At 41.5% G+C, this 18,348-nt stretch overlaps 1 protein-coding gene across 3 annotated transcripts in view; it reads right to left on the bottom strand.

Moving 5' to 3' along the window:
• Positions 1–18,348, bottom strand: part of Zfp982 (zinc finger protein 982) — a 72,951-nt gene that overhangs the window by 20,957 nt on the left and 33,646 nt on the right. Inside the window, exon 1 of one of the 3 annotated variants that reach the window (NM_001365422.2) lies at positions 2,528–2,691. The exons of the other annotated variants lie outside the window; for them this stretch is intronic. The gene's annotated coding sequence lies outside the window, so the exon portion shown is untranslated. Of the gene's footprint in view, positions 1–2,527; positions 2,692–18,348 lie in introns of those variants that run through there. 3 annotated transcript variants of the gene reach the window in all.

The raw sequence follows: 18,348 nt of genomic DNA, 5'->3' as shown, positions 1-18,348 counted from the left end.
CCTTCTGGAGAAAACCACCTCATATCATACCATTCACTCTCAGCAAACACCTTACATACCATGGTGGGAACTTCCATAGTGACAAAAACTGCTAGGCAAATTGGGGAAGGAAGCAGAATTATGAATTTATATACTCAGGTTTGCAACCTGCTTGCTGCAATCTGAATCTGCCAGACAAGACATGGAAATTTTTATGATACTGGCAAGAATATCTGTGGGTAACAGGTTTTCTATTTCAAGTTCCACAGGGGGAAAAAAAATCCATAGATTACAGTGAAAATCTGCCTAAAAATCCAGTAAGGAAGGTCACAGGCCCTAGGAGGGAATCTACTGCTGACATTTGCTTTATGTATAAATTGCCCTTGTCACAACCATAGCCTGATGCTGCTTTCAATCTGGATAAAAGAAACTTTGATTTCAATGAGCAACAGCATTTTCCCAGGATCAAAATTAATTAAATATTGACATCAAGTGACAGCTGACAGCACTTCCCTCCATGGCAAATCCATATCATCACATCTAATATTATTCTTTTCCAGAACCATTAAGGAAATAGAATCTGGCAAAATCAAATTCATGTCCTCTTTCTACTAACAGGTGAGCCCAACTCCACCCATTGTTCAATACCTCTAACATATCTGGATCCTTTGTGAGAGTCTCCTTGACCTTTAACCTCCTAGTGCTCTTAGTGTTGATTTACAGTCATGGAGATTTGACTGAGCATATGGAGACCTGAAAATGGGAAAATATTGTTTAGAATGAACATGGAACTGTTCATGGAACAAAAATGAAAAATGTCAATACCCGAGAAAAAGATAAACATGAAAAGAAGATATCAAGAGAATGCCTATTTTTCTCTGAGTATTTCAGTTTACCCTAAAGATGTGAGAGTCAGTCACACAGTTAACACACATAAAGAGTCTTTTTCCAAGCAACACAGAAGAGGAGGAGGGAAGACTGGAAGAAAATTTTTCTGATCCAGAATCCAGACAGTAATCCAGTAAGTAAGCGTTCAAAATTATTCAAAAGATACTGTCTCATTTTGTCTTAATCCATAGTAAAAGCCGGGCAGTGGTGCACTCCTTTAATCCCAGCACTTGGGAGGCAGAAGCAGGCGGATTTCTGAGTTCGAGGCCAGCCTGGTCTACAAAGTGAGTTCCAGGACAGCCAGGGCTACACAGAGAAACCCTGTCTCGAAAAAACCAAAAACCAAAACCAAACAAACAAACAAACAAAAATCCATTGAAATTTTTCCACTTATTAAAATATCTACTCCTGAAATCATCACCGCACAGCATGGTAGACTGAACCTTGGAAAAATTCAAAGAAATTCAGGAAGAATGGCTACCTGAGGTACCTGTTAACATATCAATGAAGTCATAGTTGGATAGGTGCTTTCTTGGCTGCTGGTTATCTCTAGACCTGCCCCTCTATCCTCCAGCACATCCTCAGTTCCCCTCCCCACACCTGATGGCCTGGTTCAGTCTGGACCCAACCAGATATCTCGGAATTCACTAAAATGCCAAAAATTAACCTTACCACCAGCACAAGAACCAGGTATCTTCTTGAAGTGCTGCAGGTTGCATGTCTTAGGAAAATAATAAAGCCTCATAGGAAACTACAATGGCCTAAAAAATGCCTGTAGCATGTGACCAAAATCTATCACTTGGTCAGGATGTATTATTTGATAAACCTGGCCCACATGGAGGAATTGGTTTTTCTCTGGCGACACTCAGGTTTAACAGAACCTACTATATATCTTCAAGTCTGATAATCTGTCTCACACATTCTCTATGAATGGTTATTATTCACCTTACTGCATTTTTTTTTCAGGGTCTTCTTTTTGTTTCTTTTCTTTGTATTTATAACCACCTATTGAATTCAATTTTCATATCCTATGTTGTCCTCATTTCCTTAAGGAAATTTCTCCTCACAAGTACCTTGCTGCAATCCTGTCTTCATGTTTTATTCAAACCTCAGGTGTGACACTAATAACAAAGCATATATAGACACATTTCTCAATGATGTATTTACATCAAAGACTACATATACCTCTGTGTTCAGCTAACAGAGAATATTACTTTACTTGATTAATGATAATATTTACAGCCATATGATGGTGCTTTATAAGGAATATTTTCTAATTCGATCAAATCTGCACTGGTCCCCATATGACAAATATCTACAAAGCTCTGCCGGGATGCCTACTCAGTTCCCTGAAGAAAGGGAAATGAAATGGCAAATTGAGGAACAGGGGAGTTAAGAAAGCATGAATGAATTTGAATTCGAGGAGCTTTATTAATGCCTTTGCAAAAACAACCCTCCCGGTATACAAACTCCACAGAGGGCCAAGGATGTACAGGGTTGTTTTATAAAAATATTCTGGCAACCATAAAATCAATTAAAACATCACCATAATCTCAATTCACAGGAACTCAAACTTCCTGATGATGGTAAGATATCCACAACAGAATTTTAAGAGTGGCAGAAAACGCACCCCTGCTCCATGAGCCTGAGCTGCTCCTACCTTATTTCCAGCCCAACAGCTCCTCTGACCTGGCAGGTGACAGGACCAGCTGCTGAATATCCTAGGAGGCCAGCACAGCAACTGCAGCTTAAGGAAGTTTTCAGGTTCCGCAAACACTAGGCACTAGTCTCCCTCCATGACTTCCTGACCACGAGGCAGCCGAGATACATCCGAAATGCTGGGACGACTGAACTTCCAGTCACTTCCTCTTGGTTCCTCAGAGCCACTCCTTCTGGACCCGCCCAATACTCACCAGCTTCTTGCCATTCTTCTAAGCCCACCTGCTTCAGGACTTTTTAATTAATTAGCTTCCCAGTTCTTCAGAGCAATTTTTGTTGGTTTGGATTTTTGCTTGCTTACTTGCTTGCTTGCTTATTTAATTCATTGATTGATTGATTCTTTGTTTTTATTTTGTCTTTTTCTTAATCTTATCTAATCATGCAGGAGGCCCACCCTGCCGATCAGGAACCACTCCTCCAACTATGTTGTGGAAACACAACTTCTCAGGATCTACTCTGCTCAGCTTCCCACAAGGTTACTGCCAGACTAGACCAGAAATGAATGTAGTAGGACACTGGACCTGGGTTCTGAATCCTTCAGATACAATAGATCCTGCCTAACTTCTCACATTGTGAGTCTAGTCTAAAAATGCACACAATTAAGCAGTCCCTCTGAATCTGATGCTCAATACCCAAAACAAAGTAAAACTAAGATAAAATGTCTTTGGCTCAAACTATCAACTGTGTATGTATCTTATAAAGAGAGCAATTTACATGATATCCTAGGTAAAGAATAGAAAACCCTAAGTCATGATCAAAGAGATTACAGTGTGTAAACCACATATATCAACTGAAAGAGAACGGGAACAAACTGAATCACGGGCTAGAGAATAATAGCAAATGCCTAAAGGAAAGGAGGATAACGTAGAATATGAAAATTGAGTTCAATATGTGCTTAGAAATAAACAAGGAAAAGATCCTGAAAAGAAAATGCAGTAAGGCAAATAATAATAACACATAGAGAACGTGTGAGAGACAGATTGTTAGACTAGGACAAAAGGTAGAGGAACTGGATACCTTAGTCAAAGAAAATGATGAATTAAAATAAACCGCCCTGGGATCAGAATCTAAAAGTTACACTCAACATTGTCTACAGAAAGAATGGATAGCATACTTACTGGTTTTAACTACTCAGAAATCCCTGAGTTTGCTCAAGCTCAGGACATAAAATACCAGCAATCTCCAACCACAGATATTTCAAATCCTGAAAAATCCATCACCCACAACTAAACCCTATATAAAGCCTGCCTCCCACTCATTTCTCTTCTGCTTCTCACCTGAGCAGAGGCAGCCTCCCTCCAGTGTTCTTCCCAGTCATTATCTTGTGTGTGGTTAATTGTCCCATGGGGCTTTGTAGTTTATCTTGACTTCTGAGTACTGAAAGTATAGCAAAGTAAAAACAGAATTCTAGGCCTTTAGGCCCAGGCTTGGGAATGTGGCCTTTGAGAAGGTATGCTAATCATAAAACAGATAGGGACATTCCTCCACCCACCTGCTTCCTGGGTTCAAAGAGTGCTCATTCAAAGAAAGTCACCCTGACCATTGCAGGAACCCGGAACCCGCTATGCAAAGGTGGTATTGTTAGGGGCTCTTAGAAACTGTCTTGAGAGTTAACCGGAACAATTACCAGGTATTCCTTGTGACACTTGTGACTTTGCACTTCCTTGTGACTCTTAACTGGTATCTTTGGTATTTTTTTCCAACAATGCCCTCCCTGCTTCCTTGAGTTGTGGTTTCTCCCTTTAAATAGCCCCTTATCCAGCTACTCGGGGCACCACGGTCCTCTACCCCTGTGTGGTGTATGACCATGGGACCGAGAGCGCTCTTGAATAAAAATCCTCTTGCAGTTGCAGCAGGACTGTTTCTTGTGTGATTTGGGGTGTCGCCTCTCCTGAGTCAGAACGTGGGGGAGTCCTCACGTTGTGGGTCTTTCATTTGGTGTGTTGGCCGGGAAACGCGACCACCCCTTACTCCCGAGAACTGACTTGGAGGTATGGGGATCCCCTCTTGTGTGTGTGCCGGCCGGTGTCTCTGTTTTGAGTGTCTGTTTTCTGAAACGAACATTTGAACATGTGCTTGTTGTGTTGGGTTGTTTTTGTCTTGTCCTATGTTTCTGAAGCACGGCGAAGTCTGAGTTTGGATCCATCTGAGTTTATTGAATTTGTGTCTTCGTTTCAGGGTTACGAGATCGTGGGTTCAAATCCCACCTTGTGCCTTGGTTTTACATCTGGCAGAGTGAGGAACGAGTGTGCTTCTCTGGTTTGGGTCGTCTAGGTAGAAGTGGATGACAGTGTTTGTAGACGATGGAGTGAAGGGGTTTTCTGAAATGCGCGCAGTCTGTATTTGCAGCTGTCCTTTTGGGCTGAAAGGACCAAAGGACTGTGGTCGGCAGACATGCTAGGAGGACCACAGGCTGCCACCCTGGGAAGTAAGGAGAGCCAGGGACGCCTGGCTGTCTCGGGAGATCGGTCAGAGGGACCGAGTTCTGTTGAAGCGGAAGCTTCCCCCTCCAAAATCGTCTAATTCTTTTGCCTGCTTGTGGAGGACAAGAAAGGGTCAAATGTGTCTGGATCTGTTGGTTTCTGTTTTATGTGGTTTTGTGTATGAGTTTAGAGCTATGTGAAAATCTAGAAAAGCAAAGGTAATTCTCATAGGTGCTTTATACCCTGACTAGAGATAGTTTACACGTGAGATGTGAGAGAATAGGTTTTGAGAAAAGCAGTACTCTCCGACTATCTGGGAATAATTTGGTAATAAAATAAAATAAACAGTATCAATTGGTCTTTGGAGCCCTGCACCTGTAGTTAGGAATCTAGTGTGGCTGGAGAAGCCCTGCTAGGTGCTGATTATAAACGCTGCTCTTATAGGGACCAGCAGCTTCTCAAGTTCTATGGTAAGGGAACAGATGGCTGTTTTTCCTACAAAAATTTCTGTGCTTGTGATTATTGGATTCATCGGGTGACAAGGTGCTCCTCTCTTGAAATTACAGCTAGAAAAATTAAGAATTTTGTTTGGTTTAAATGGGCAAATGTATACGGCCATTTCATTTTTGTTTCTAAATAGTTTAAAAAGTATAAATATGTTTTATATGTCTTGGTTATAGATTAGTGGCTCATAAGTTATTGGTTATGATTAAAATTTTGTAGCATTGGTAACAAAAAGTTGGCTTAAAACTGGTAACTCTGGGTTATAGTAATTTAGAACTACAACAAGCAGCATGAGCCAACCCATGGGAACAGGTCTCTAAAGATACGCCTAAATTGGGTAATTTTCTATGTAATTCTTATCCTAGAAACCCGATTTATAACAGATAAGATTTAGGGTTGTGTCTTTTTGTGTTTGTGTGCAGCCAAACTTTGTAGCAAGTAATGTTTTTGGAGTTCATTTTTTAAAAAAAATAGGTTGTTTACACTGTTAAAATTGGGTTTTGCTTCTCAAAATTGTGGTTGTACTTTCATGTTACAAGAGAAATTGAAGGCTTCTCCCGAATAGGAGCCACCAGCTAAACCCATCAGCTCCTCCAAAATCTAGAGGCGGACGGCTGTGGGTACATGGAGCCGCAGAGCACAGTGTCTGGGCGGACTCTGGTGGACCCGCCCAAACGTTAAACCTTCAGTACTGGTCATTTTCCTCTGCTGATCTTTATAACTGGAAAACTAAGCACCCCCTTTCTCAGGATCCCCAACGCCTCACAGGGTTGGTGGAGTTCCTTATGTTCTCTCATCAGCCTACTTGGGATGATTGTCAACAGCTGTTGCAGATGCTCTTAACAACCGAAGATTGAGAGAGAATTCTGATAGAGGCTAGAAAAATAGCCCAGGAGCCAAGGGGCGGCCTACACAGCTACAAAATGAGATCGACATGGGATTCCTTTTGACTCACCCCAGTTGCGACTGCGACATGGCTGAAGGTAAGGAGAGCTTGAAAATCTAACGCCAGGCTCCGGTCTCCAAGGTGCCTCAAGATGGGCCAACTAATTTGGCTAAGGTAAGAGGTAATGCAGGAGGGGATCGAACCTCCCTCAATGTTCCTTCAGGCGGTTCCTTCAGGCGGTTCACTCCCTTTGATCTTACCTCAGAAGCCCAGAAGGCCTCAGTGGCCATGGCCTTTCATAAGGCAGTCAGCTCCAGATATCAGAAAGAAACTTCAGAGATTAGAAGGTGTATTACAAGAGAGAAAGGCAGTTACTCGATCTAGTGAAAGAGGCAGAGAACGTGTGTGTGTGTGTGTGTGTGTGAGAGAGAGAGAGAGAGAGAGAGAGAGAGAGAGAGAGAGAGAGAGAGAGAGAGAGAGAGAGAGAGAGAGGCGGGAGGCAAAAGAAAGAGAAAACAGGAGAGATCGTAGACAAGAAAGAAATTTGCCACAGTGGTAGGAGAAAAAAAAAAAAAAAAGACAGGATCTAGACAGGAAACCTAGGCAACTAAAGACCGAGCCTCAGCTAAAGAGGCTCAGCTGTGTCAGACTCAAGTTATCTATTTGAGATACACCCTTCGAGGTAGAAAACAGTGGCTAAAAGAAGCCAGAAAAAGACTATAACTACACCAAGGCAAGTAAGAGAATTCTTGGGTACTGCTGGCTTCTACAGACTCTAGGTACCTGGGTTGGCAACCTTAGCTGCCCTGTTGTACCACCTAACCAAGGAAGGAAAAGTGTTTATGTGGACCCCAGATCACCAGAAAGCCTTTGAAGAGATTAAAAAGGCCCTACTGATGGCCAGCCTTTGCCTGGCTTAACCAAGCCTTTCACTCTTTATGTGGAAGAGAGATCAGGGGTCGCCAGAGAAGTCCTTACTCAGACTTTAAGACCTTGAAAAAGGCCAGTGGGTTAAATATCCAAGAAGTTACACCCTGTTGCCAGTGGGTGGTTTTCTTGCCTGAAAGCTATTGTTGCCATAATCTGCTTGTCAAGGATGCTGATAAGCTCACTCTGGGACAGTAACTAGCTGTAGTGGCACCCCACCCCACGCTCTTGAAAGCATTATCTGAAAGTCCCCTGACTGATGGATGGCGACCAACGCTCCTGTGACACATCAGAACTTTTTGTTGACTGAATGAGTGACCTTCGCTTCATTCCGCCTGCTGTCCCACTGCCTGAGACTGCACCTACTCATCACTGCGCTGAGAAACTGGTACTTGAAATGATCTGAAGGATCAGATCAGCCGTGGCCTGAGGGTTTGAGCTGGTACACGGATCACAGTAGCCTCGAGGTTAAAGGTAAGCAGAAGGCGGGGACAGCAGTACGGTGGTGGACATAAAGCAAGTGATCTAGGCCAGCAGCCTCCCTGAAGGGACATCGGCCCAGAAAGCTGAACTTGTGAAAGAGGGCTGTTGACATCGGCAGAGAAAGACCTAAGATACTGTGGCTAAAGAAAATCAGATAGCAGATCTAACGGCCAAACAGGTGGCCCAAGGAGCAATAATCCTGGCAGTCAAGGAACCTAAAGATTATTATGACATCAGGGAAACCAGCTTTAGATACACCGCTGAGCACTATCAAGTTATGGACAGTATTTGACCCACCTAGGGGCCAAAAAAAATTAAAAGGTGTGGTTAGGTCATTTGACTACGATGTTACAGGACTCTCTGACTTGGCAGAAGAAATAGCCAAAAGCTGCAAGGCCTGTGCTATGACAAAGTAGAATTTACAGAAATTAAGCCAGCTAGATATTGCAACAAGTACTTATTAGTGTTTATAGACACCGTTTCAAAATGGATAGAAGCTTTTCCTACCAGGACTGAAGATCCTAAAAGAAATCTTCCCAAGGTAATGGACCTGCCTTTGTTGCCCAGGTAAATCAGGGACTGGCCAAGATATTAGAGATTGGTTAGAAGTTACATTGTGCATGCAGGCCCCAAAGGTCAGGACAGGTAGAGAGAATGAATAGAACCATTAAGATACCCTTACCAAATTGACAGCGGAGACTGGCGCTAATGATTAGATAGCTCTCCTACCCTTTGTGCTTTTCAGGGATAGAAACACCCCTGGACAGTTTAGACTGACCCCACTATAAATTACTCTACAGGGGGCCCCCTCCATTGGTAAAAATAGCTTTCTGTACATAGTGCTGACATGCTGCTTTCCTAGCCTTTGTTCTCTAGTCTCAAGGTGCTCCAGTGAGTGAGACAGCGAGCGAAAAAGCAGCTCCAGAAGGCCTACTCAAGAAAAGAAGACCTGCTACATTAGACGTCTCCAAGCAGAAAACCTTGAGACTCCAGTGGAAAGGCCCTTATCTTGTACTCTTGACCACCCTACTTTCTTTCTTTATGGGACCCCTTTGATTTTGCTTCTGCTTTTAATTATAGGTCCATGTGTGTTAAATAGGCAAGTCACCCTTATTAGAACAAAAATTAGTGCAGTGTAGATTTTAGTTTTGAGACAACAGTACCATGCCCTAAAGGATCAAGTATGTCAGGGAAGAGATGGTGTCTAGTTCTAAGATTAGAACTACTAACAAGTAGAAGGGGGGAATGAAAGTATAACAAAGTAAAAACAGAATTCTAGGCCTTTAGGCCCAGGCTTGGGAATGTGGCCTTTGTGAAGGTGTGCTAATCATAAAACACCAGCTTCCTGGGTTCAAAGAGTGCTCATTCAAAGAAAGTCACCCTGACCATTGCCGGAACCCGGAACCCGCTATGCAAAGGTGGTATTGTTAGGGGCTCTTAGAAACTGTCTTGAGAGTTAACCGGAACAATTACCAGGTATTCCTTGTGACACTTGTGACTTTGCACTTCCTTGTGACTCTTAACTGGTATCTTTGGTATTTTTTTCCAACAATGCCCTCCCTGCTTCCTTGAGTTGTGGTTTCTCCCTTTAAATAGCCCCTTATCCAGCTACTCGGGGCACCACGGTCCTCTACCCCTGTGTGGTATATGACCATGGGCCGGAGAGCGCTCTTGAATAAAAATCCTCTTGCAGTTGCAGCAAGACTGTTTCTTGTGTGATTTGGGGCGTCGCCTCTCCTGAGTGAGTCCTCACGTTGTGGGTCTTTCAACTACCAGGAGACTTTTTACTTCAGATGTTAACACAGGCACTGGGAAAGATTTTTCTCTGAGTGCTGTAGGAATTTCATTGGCAATAACCCACAGCATACCCACAACCAGTGCTGAAATAATTACAGAGAGGTATTGAACTAGATTTCTTTTTTGTCTAATGGGTTGTTACTCTACCAGAACTAGTGTTTGCAGAGACTCCCACATTTATATCACCTATCCAGTAAACATCAATAATAGTCTTTCATCCTGACTAATGAACTCATAGCTGAGCCAAAAAATTTCTTCCCCTTTGAAATTTTAGCTTTTTGATATCTTCACTTATAATGAGCCATAGAAAATATACTTTTTTAGCAATCAGCAAAATATTTCACACAAAAATTGCACAAATATAGATTAGAAATTTGAGACTAGAATTGGTGATGTACAAATACTAATGCCTGGAACAGTTCTTTTGAAATATATTATAACTTTTAGCTTTTTGGGGACAGATTTGTCAGTTAGTGAGTCTATGGATTTTTGTATGTTTGTTTGTTTGTTTGTTTGTTTGTTTTCCTACTGAGAGACAGAAAGGGGTTAGATCCAGAAGGGAGAAAAAGTGGACAGGAACTGAGAAGGCTAGAGGGAATGGAAACTCCTCCAGATATATTGGATGAGAAAACAATCTTCATCATTTTGGATAGATTCTTAGTATTTGGATTCAGTATTTGAGTATTTTGCATCAATGTACATAAGGGGAATTGTTCTGAAAGTGTCCACAATGACATGAGCATACTTCAGCCTCTCAAATTAGGGTTGTGAGCATTAATAATGTGCAAAACATGAGTTTGCAACTAAATTACACCTCCACAGTTACCTGACAACAGCCAAGTGAGGTGCTGTGGAAGGCAGCCTATTTTGGTTGATTGAGGCTTGCTCAGGTGACCCAGTAAAAAAACTCTACAAGGGATGGAACAGTGAGCCACGTTCCCAGAGAAAGGTGCCTGACACCACAGAGCCCCCAACTCCATAATTCTGTAACTATAAGTCACACAATGTCCCAAGCTCCTGGCATTCTGGCTAGACTCTATCCCCACAGTTACCTGGCTATAGTAAGGTATGTTCCTCCCCACAGTTACCTGACAACAGCATATAGCCCAGCCCACTGTAAAAGGTTCTGCTTGTCCCCTCCTCTCTCTCTTTAAGCTCTAACTTTCTTACTCTCATCTCTAGCTGTCCTTCTCTCTCTCTCTCTCTCTCTCTCCGAGCCTCTCCCCCCTCCACATGGCCATGGCCAGCCTCTCTTTCTCTCTTTCTATCTTCTTTCTCTCTGCCTTTCTACAATAAAGCTCTAAAACTATAGACTGTCTCTGTTCATCAAGGCCCTCCATGATTAAAAAAACAGGATAGGCTGTCCTCTAAATAGTCCTGTGTAACCTCCAGCTTGAAGGCCTTCCTGGGCTCCAGCCATGGACCAGACCAAAGTCTCTTGCCAGTGACCCTCTCACTGGATAAAACGATAACTGGTGTGTCAATTAACATATCCATGTGGACATTGTTGGCTAGGTGGTTTCTTGGCTCCTGGTTGCTCTTTTGCCCAGGCCTCTATCCTCTCTTCACTTCCTCCATACCCCTTCCCCTCTTCTCCTGGGCTGGTTATGCCTAGACCCAGCCAGAAAACTCTGGCTCCTTTCTCCCTCAGACTGTAAAGCCCCAAATTAACCAATAAGCACCACTTGCCCACGAACCAGGTACTTTACTGGAATGCTGCCATGTGCAAGACAAAGGAAAATCATAAAGACTCATGGGAAACCACAATGAACTATGTGATTATCTTTAAAACTCCCTGTAGCATGTGTCCAAAGTCTGTCTTTTTCTCAGGATGTAATATTTAATAAATCTTGGCCACATGCTGTAGTTGGTTTTTCTCTGGTGACGTTCAGGGTTAACAGAACCTACAATAGATCTTCTCCTCAGCAATATCTTACTGCTATCTTATCTTCATGTTTAATGGAGAATATAACTTCACACAGTAAATATTAATAGTCACAACCCATATGATGGTGCTTTATAATGTAAACTTTCTAATCCAATCAAACCTGCACTGTATCTTCATATGATTAATATCTACAAAGCTCTCTGAGGAGGCATATGAATTCATTCTCCTGGCAAAAATGTACTCTCTTAAAATGGCAAATGGAGGAAAACAAGTGTTAAGAAAGAATGGATGAATTTGAATTCAAAAAGATCTTTAAGGCTTTACCAAAGAGAATCTCCATGTACAAACTACAGATACTGCATAGGATCTACAATGCTGTTTTAGAAGAATGTTCTGGAATCCATAAAATTTATTAAAACATTATAGTGAACCCCAGTTCATAGTTTTATGCCCAGATATTGAAACCACAAAGACCACCAGGGCTCAACTCTGAACCATTTCACACCAGTGTATATTCCAGCTTAGTATGCAAACCGTCCCTGATGCAGCATGTTAGGTGACTGAACAGGAATTTTATTTCTTCAGGGGAAAGAAGGCAGAAAAAAAAAATATGTAGTAGTGCTAGTAACTCCCAGTAGCTGCAGCTGGCTGGACATGTCTAACCTTGAGACCCGTTTTTTTTTTTTTTTGTCTAAAATTACATCTACGGGCTTCCATTTTCATACCTCAATAGGATCTCAAACTTCCTGACAATTATAAGATATTCACAACACAATAGTGAGAGTGGCTGCAGAAAATCACCCCTGCTCCACACACCTGCTTTACTCCCGCCAGTTCCTCTTACATGGCAGGTTCCAGGACAGACTTATCTCTAGTGACTCTCCCAGAATGCCCACAGAGCAACTGTAGCCTAAGGAAGTTTTTGAGTTTCCCTAATAGTTGGCTTTAGTGTCACCCCAAGACTTCCTGACCACGAGGACATCCAGAATATGCACAGAAACTGAAGTGGTGGAATTTCCTGTCACTATGGCCTAGTTCCTTGGGGCAATTCCTTCTGGATCCACCCAGTATACAGCAGCTTCCTGTTACATGTTTCTTTGAACCCATAGGACCCTTTTAATGAATTTACTTCCCAGTACCTCTCAGCTGTGTTTGTTTGTTTGGTTGGTTGGTTGGTTTTCCTTGTTTGCTTACTTCGTTGCTTGTTTTTTGTTATTTTCCTAAATGCACCCAATAAGGCAAGTAGGCTCTCCCTCCCCTCAGGTACCACTCAACCAACTCTGTTGCAGGGTGCCTTCCACACAACTGCAGCTGTCAGGATGCCCAGGGCCTACACTACACAGCTTCCCCACATGGTTGCTGCCATTGTGCACCAGAACTGGACACAGTAGGACACTGCACCTGGGTTCTGGGCCAATCAAAATCAAGTTATGCTGACTAATTTCTCACGTTGAGATACCAGACTCCTGGGCTAAAAACTCAAAAAAGAAAATAGTCCCTCTAAATTATGATGTTAAAATGTCGTACTCTCAAAGTATAATATATATCCCCTAAGGAGGGCAATTTATATGATATCCAAGATACAGAACTGAAAACCCAGAGTCAGGATCAAGGAGATTGTAGAGCTTGTAGAGCATGTCAATCAACTCAGAGAGGACAGGAACACAATGATTCAAGAATAAGAAATAATAGCAGGTGCCTGAAGGAAATGAGGACAACTTAGGATATGAAAACTGAGTTCAATAAGTAGTTAGAAATACCCACAAAAATGAAATGAAAAATGTTGTGAGTCAAAGAAAAATATAAGAGTTCCTGTGGGAAACAAAATACCAGGCTTGAACACATTGTAGAGTTGCTGGAACACCTCAGTCAAAGAAATGATGAACTGAAATAATGTTGGGTACGGCACAGTACCATATCCTGTTTGTAATGTGTGGTGGAGTAAAATAGAGAAACACCTTGGGAAAACTGTCCAGAGTTTTCTAAAAAAAAATAAGGAAACAACAACTACACTTAGGACTATAATAGATACTGTTTAAAATTTTCTCATAAATAGATTGCTGATTGTTCTCTATAATTCTCAATGTACATGCATGCACATCTGCATAAGCAGGGGGAAGGGGTCTCCAGAATTATCCAAGTCTCTTTAGAGATTCTAGCTAGGAAATCAACTCTTTTCATGATTATAATGAGGCCCAGGTGTCTCAGAAGACTTCTGAGGTTCAAAAACTGTTGTGATGATTTTGACAGTTTGAAATAGATTCTAGCTCATCATGGAGGTGAAAGCTCAGAAACACAAGCCCAGACCAGGAGGTCTGTCCTTAAAGTACATGATTCTGAGCCCTTGGACATCGTTCAGATGGCAGGGCTCCTTGCTTTCCATCGTGGTGAATTATATACTTTCCCACATTAAGCTTATGCAAAAAAAAAAAAAAAAAGTGATAGCACCAGCTAATAGATGCTGCCTATGAGAATAGATTAAACACATTGATGATTAATAATGACTCTGAGATGTGTTAAGGAAAGAAATTTATTATAGCAAATATCAGGGTAAACATACAGACCTCTCTTCCCAATGATGGCCAACTTGGTCTTGCAAACTTTATATGCCCCAGTACAGGGGAACGCCAGGGCCAAAAACTGGGAGTGGGTGGGTAGGGGAGCAGGATTGGGGGAGGGTATAGGGGACTTTCGGGATATCATTTGAAATGTAAATGAAGAAAATATCTAATAAAAAGTCGAACAAAAAAACCATACAGACCTCTTTAGGGAGACAACTATACACAATAATTGCTTCTTAAACATTATCCTAGGTAAGGGGGCTAAGCTAGCAAGGGCGCTGAGTTTCCTGAGCACCAGATTTTCACAAGAGGCAGCTGAAGTGGGATCCTCACAGAAGCAAGTAGTGTCTGATACAATCTAAGATAAGCAGTTAGCCAGAGGGGATTCCAGCACAAACAGGCTGGGATAAGTCATCTAGGATATCTTGAACTTGGGTTTCTAGAAATGAAGTTTAGTAATTCCCATAGGATTCATCAAGAAGATCAAATTCAAATTAAACCTGAAATGGCCTTAGCAACAACACAAGATGGAGGACTGGTGGCATTGTCTTGCTTGCGCTATCATAATACAGCATTGGGTGCCTTGTAGGTATTGGTCATCAAACACAGGTTCTCTACAAAAATATCCACAGCTCTAAGTGATTGAGTCATCTCTCCTCAGGCCTTTGTATAAATTAACATTTTTCTTCACCTGGGCTTCAAGAACAACACTGAGAACAGAATGGGAAAACAGGCCACTCATCTCATCTACTCTGTCTGAGAGTGGTTGGTAGCACATTACTCCACCAACAACCATTGATAAGACAAACCTAATAAGATCCTGTTTAAAAAAAATAATCAAATTAAAGGCAAAGAGTAGGCCGCTGCTCACACTTGGTATCTTGGCTGAAGCATGGGGAATCTTCATTTCCTGGCTAGCACAGAATATTTAGGGAGACCTATGTAAAATAAGATGGAAACCTGTGGTGGGTACACTTGCTTTTGGTCCCAGCACTACTAGTAGCACATGTAGGTAGATGACTCTTAGTTGAAGACCAGCCCGGTCTATATAACAAGTGTCTGTCCAGACATACTTCTTAGTGAGACCCTATCTAAAATGACAATAAAAGCACAACAAAGAAACCCAAGAAATATATGAACTACACAGTGAAAACTCACACTAGAGTTTGTTTGCTCACATATGTCTTCCAATTAATTACATGTGATATATAAGTCCTCTTGGGATCAGACCTCACAACCTCAAAGATTAAATTTGTTTCACCCCACTCTCCTGTCTAAGGGAAATATGGAAACAAAGTGTGGAGCAGATGCTGAAGGCCATCCAGAGACTGCTCTGCCTGGAAATTCATCCCATATATAGATACCAATTGCAGACACTATTGTGGATGACAATTAGTGCTTGTTGACAGGAGCCTGATATAGATGTCTCCTGAGAGGCTCTGGCAGTGCCTAAAAAATACAAAGGCAGATGCTTGCAGCCAACCAATGGACTGAGCACAGGGTCCATATGGGAGAAGTTAGAGAAAGGACTGAAGGAGCTGAAAAGGGTTGCAACCCTATAGGGAGAACAACAATATCAAACAACCAGACACACCAGAGCTCCCAAGGACTAAATCACCAACCAAAGAGTACAAATGGAGCAACCGATGTCCTCAGCTACATATGTAACATATGTAACATATGTCATGTTGGGCATGCCTGGGAGGAGAAGTCCTAGGTCCTGTGTAGACTTGATGGCCCAGTGTACATTAATGCCAGGGAAGGGAGACAGGAGTAGGAGGGGGCATGTGGGAGCACACTCAAAGAAGCAGGGGGAAGTGATAGGGGGTTTCTGGAGGGGAACCCGGAAAGGGGATAACATTTGAAATATAAATAAAATATACAAAAAAATTAGTCACCAAGATATATAAGTAAAATGGAATATTGAAAGTGTCTTAATCATACACCAATAGCCAAGGTCCTCATTTGTACCCCCCCCCATCTTCAGTGTAGCCCCTCTTCCTATCTTTGTAAATGGGAGCCTCATGAGCCTAATAAGTCAAGCTATGCCTTGGGATCAGTCTTGAATTTGCCCACTTTTACATCTAAAATTTCCTTAGTACAATTATAAAGTTTACTTAAGAAACATTTTTTTTCTGACTTGGGTGCTGATGTGGTTAAGATGCTAACTTCTCCTAGAGGGCCAGAATTCTGTTCAAAGTACCTAGATGGTGGCTCACAATCATTCATAATCAAGGTTATGCAAAATCCAGCACTGTCTAGCCACATCTATACTTCATTCATAAACTTAGTTCACTGTATATATAAGTTTCATCCATGGTATAATGTGTGAGAATTTCCTTAATAATTATATTTCCTGAAAGAAAATAAGTTTATTATGCATAGAGGCAGGGAAGGAGACTAGATAATAAGAAGACTGGAATACACATTATTTACTCACAACTTCTTGCATATTTGGAAGTTGGATTGTAGGACAGGTTAGTTGATATTTTGTTTAACCAACATTTACTTCATTTCATTTATTTTATTTTCTATTCTTTTATTTGTAGAAGCCACTGTTGAACTTGACATCCAGATCCTACTGTCTTACCCTCTCAAGTACTGGGATTAAAGTTGTGGTATGTGCCACATCACCGGATTATTTCTATATGTTTTCTTTGAAGGTTTGCTTCATGTCTCTTCTGAGTTTGTTATGTAGCAGGGATTGCAACATTATGTACTTCTTCTGCAACAAGTGATCTGGGATACTGTGATGTTCTAGGAATTCACATTTTAGTAAAATCTAATATCCTCATCTGCCTGGCAGTTATCTTGTTCTGAGCATTTCAGCCTAAATAGGGAGACCTCAGGCTGGAACTCAAGCAATTTGATAACGTTGATAGAATTTCCCTACCCCAAATCACTAATGTGATACCAATGCTCATGGCAAAATGAATTATGAAACAAACTCAAGAGACAGAACTCAAAATACAATTCAAACACCATTCAATGCGGTCAAAGGACATAAAGAGGAAACAAGCACAGGAACTCAAAGAGGACAGGAACAAACTGAATGATAGAAAATAGAACTCCTGTAATTGCCTAAGGAAATAATTATGATAATGCAGGCTGTGGACAGTGAACCAAGAGATATAAAATTCTAAGGAATCCTCAATCTGAAATGAAACAAGAAATGAAATCTGTAACCCTGATGGTAACTCAATGGAGGGCCAATTCAGGAAGATACAGGATGCAAAAGACAAATATCAGGGTTTCAATGAAAGCTGAGGACCTAGCTCAATCATGGAAGGCATAGGTGAACAAATCAACAAAATTGTTGTTGCATGTTAGCAGAAATATTTAAAGATAAAAGTTTGCTTCAAGCCTGATACAGTGGCGTAAGTCTTTCATCCTAGTACTCATGGGGCTCAGACAGGCAGATTTGTGTAAGCTAGAAGCCGTTCTGGTCTCCATATCCGGATACATGAAAGTAAGGTCTACAGAGTGAGACTCTGTCTTACAAACAAACAGGAAACCCAAACAAGAAACTAAAGCTATACTTTCTACATTGATATCAAAACCAGTTAAAATGTGCAAGGATGGGCTGGTGAGATGGCTCAGTGGGTAAGAGGACTGACTGCTCTTTAGAAGGTCCTGAGTTCAAATCCCAGAAAACACATGGTGGTTCACAACCACCCATAATAATCTGACACCCTCTTCCGGTGCATCTGACGACAGCTACAGTGTACTTATGCATAATAATAAATGAATCTTCAAAGAAAATGTGCAAGGATATTAGAAGACTGATTATATAGGTCTGAATGAATACGTTTCCTACTGGTTCATACTTTTAAGTTGGATCCCCAGTTTGTCATGATGTTTGGGGAAATTTAGTTGATGGAACATTACTGAATATAGAATGACACTGGGGGTATGCACTCCGAGAAAGAATAGACCAAAGCCACCTTAGTTCTCTCTCTTCCTCCTTAGTGACTGAGTTTCAAAACTTGGTTATTTGTTGTCAGGCCTCCATGCCATGGTGGATGGTTATCCTCTAGAAGCATTACCCAAAGTGGTCTTTTTCTTCTATTACTTTCCTTGATCATGGTGCTTTATGAAAGCAGCAGATGAAAACCAATTATAGGGAAACATATTATAACTGGATTTAGGGTTCCCTTTCAGAGAAAAAATTCATGTTATATTCTGCAGGCTAATCAAGAACAGAATATATGTTAGGTCATAAGAATTATGAGGTCGTTTTAAGAAATGATATCATCTAAAAATCATCATAGTCTATATTGTGTCTTCTTTCAG

This window comes from Mus musculus, chromosome 4 (assembly GCF_000001635.26).
Source record: "Mus musculus strain C57BL/6J chromosome 4, GRCm38.p6 C57BL/6J".
Lineage (NCBI taxonomy): Eukaryota > Metazoa > Chordata > Mammalia > Rodentia > Muridae > Mus > Mus musculus.
The sequence above is the reverse complement of the archived record's forward strand: the minus strand, read 5'-3'. Positions and strand labels throughout refer to the sequence as shown.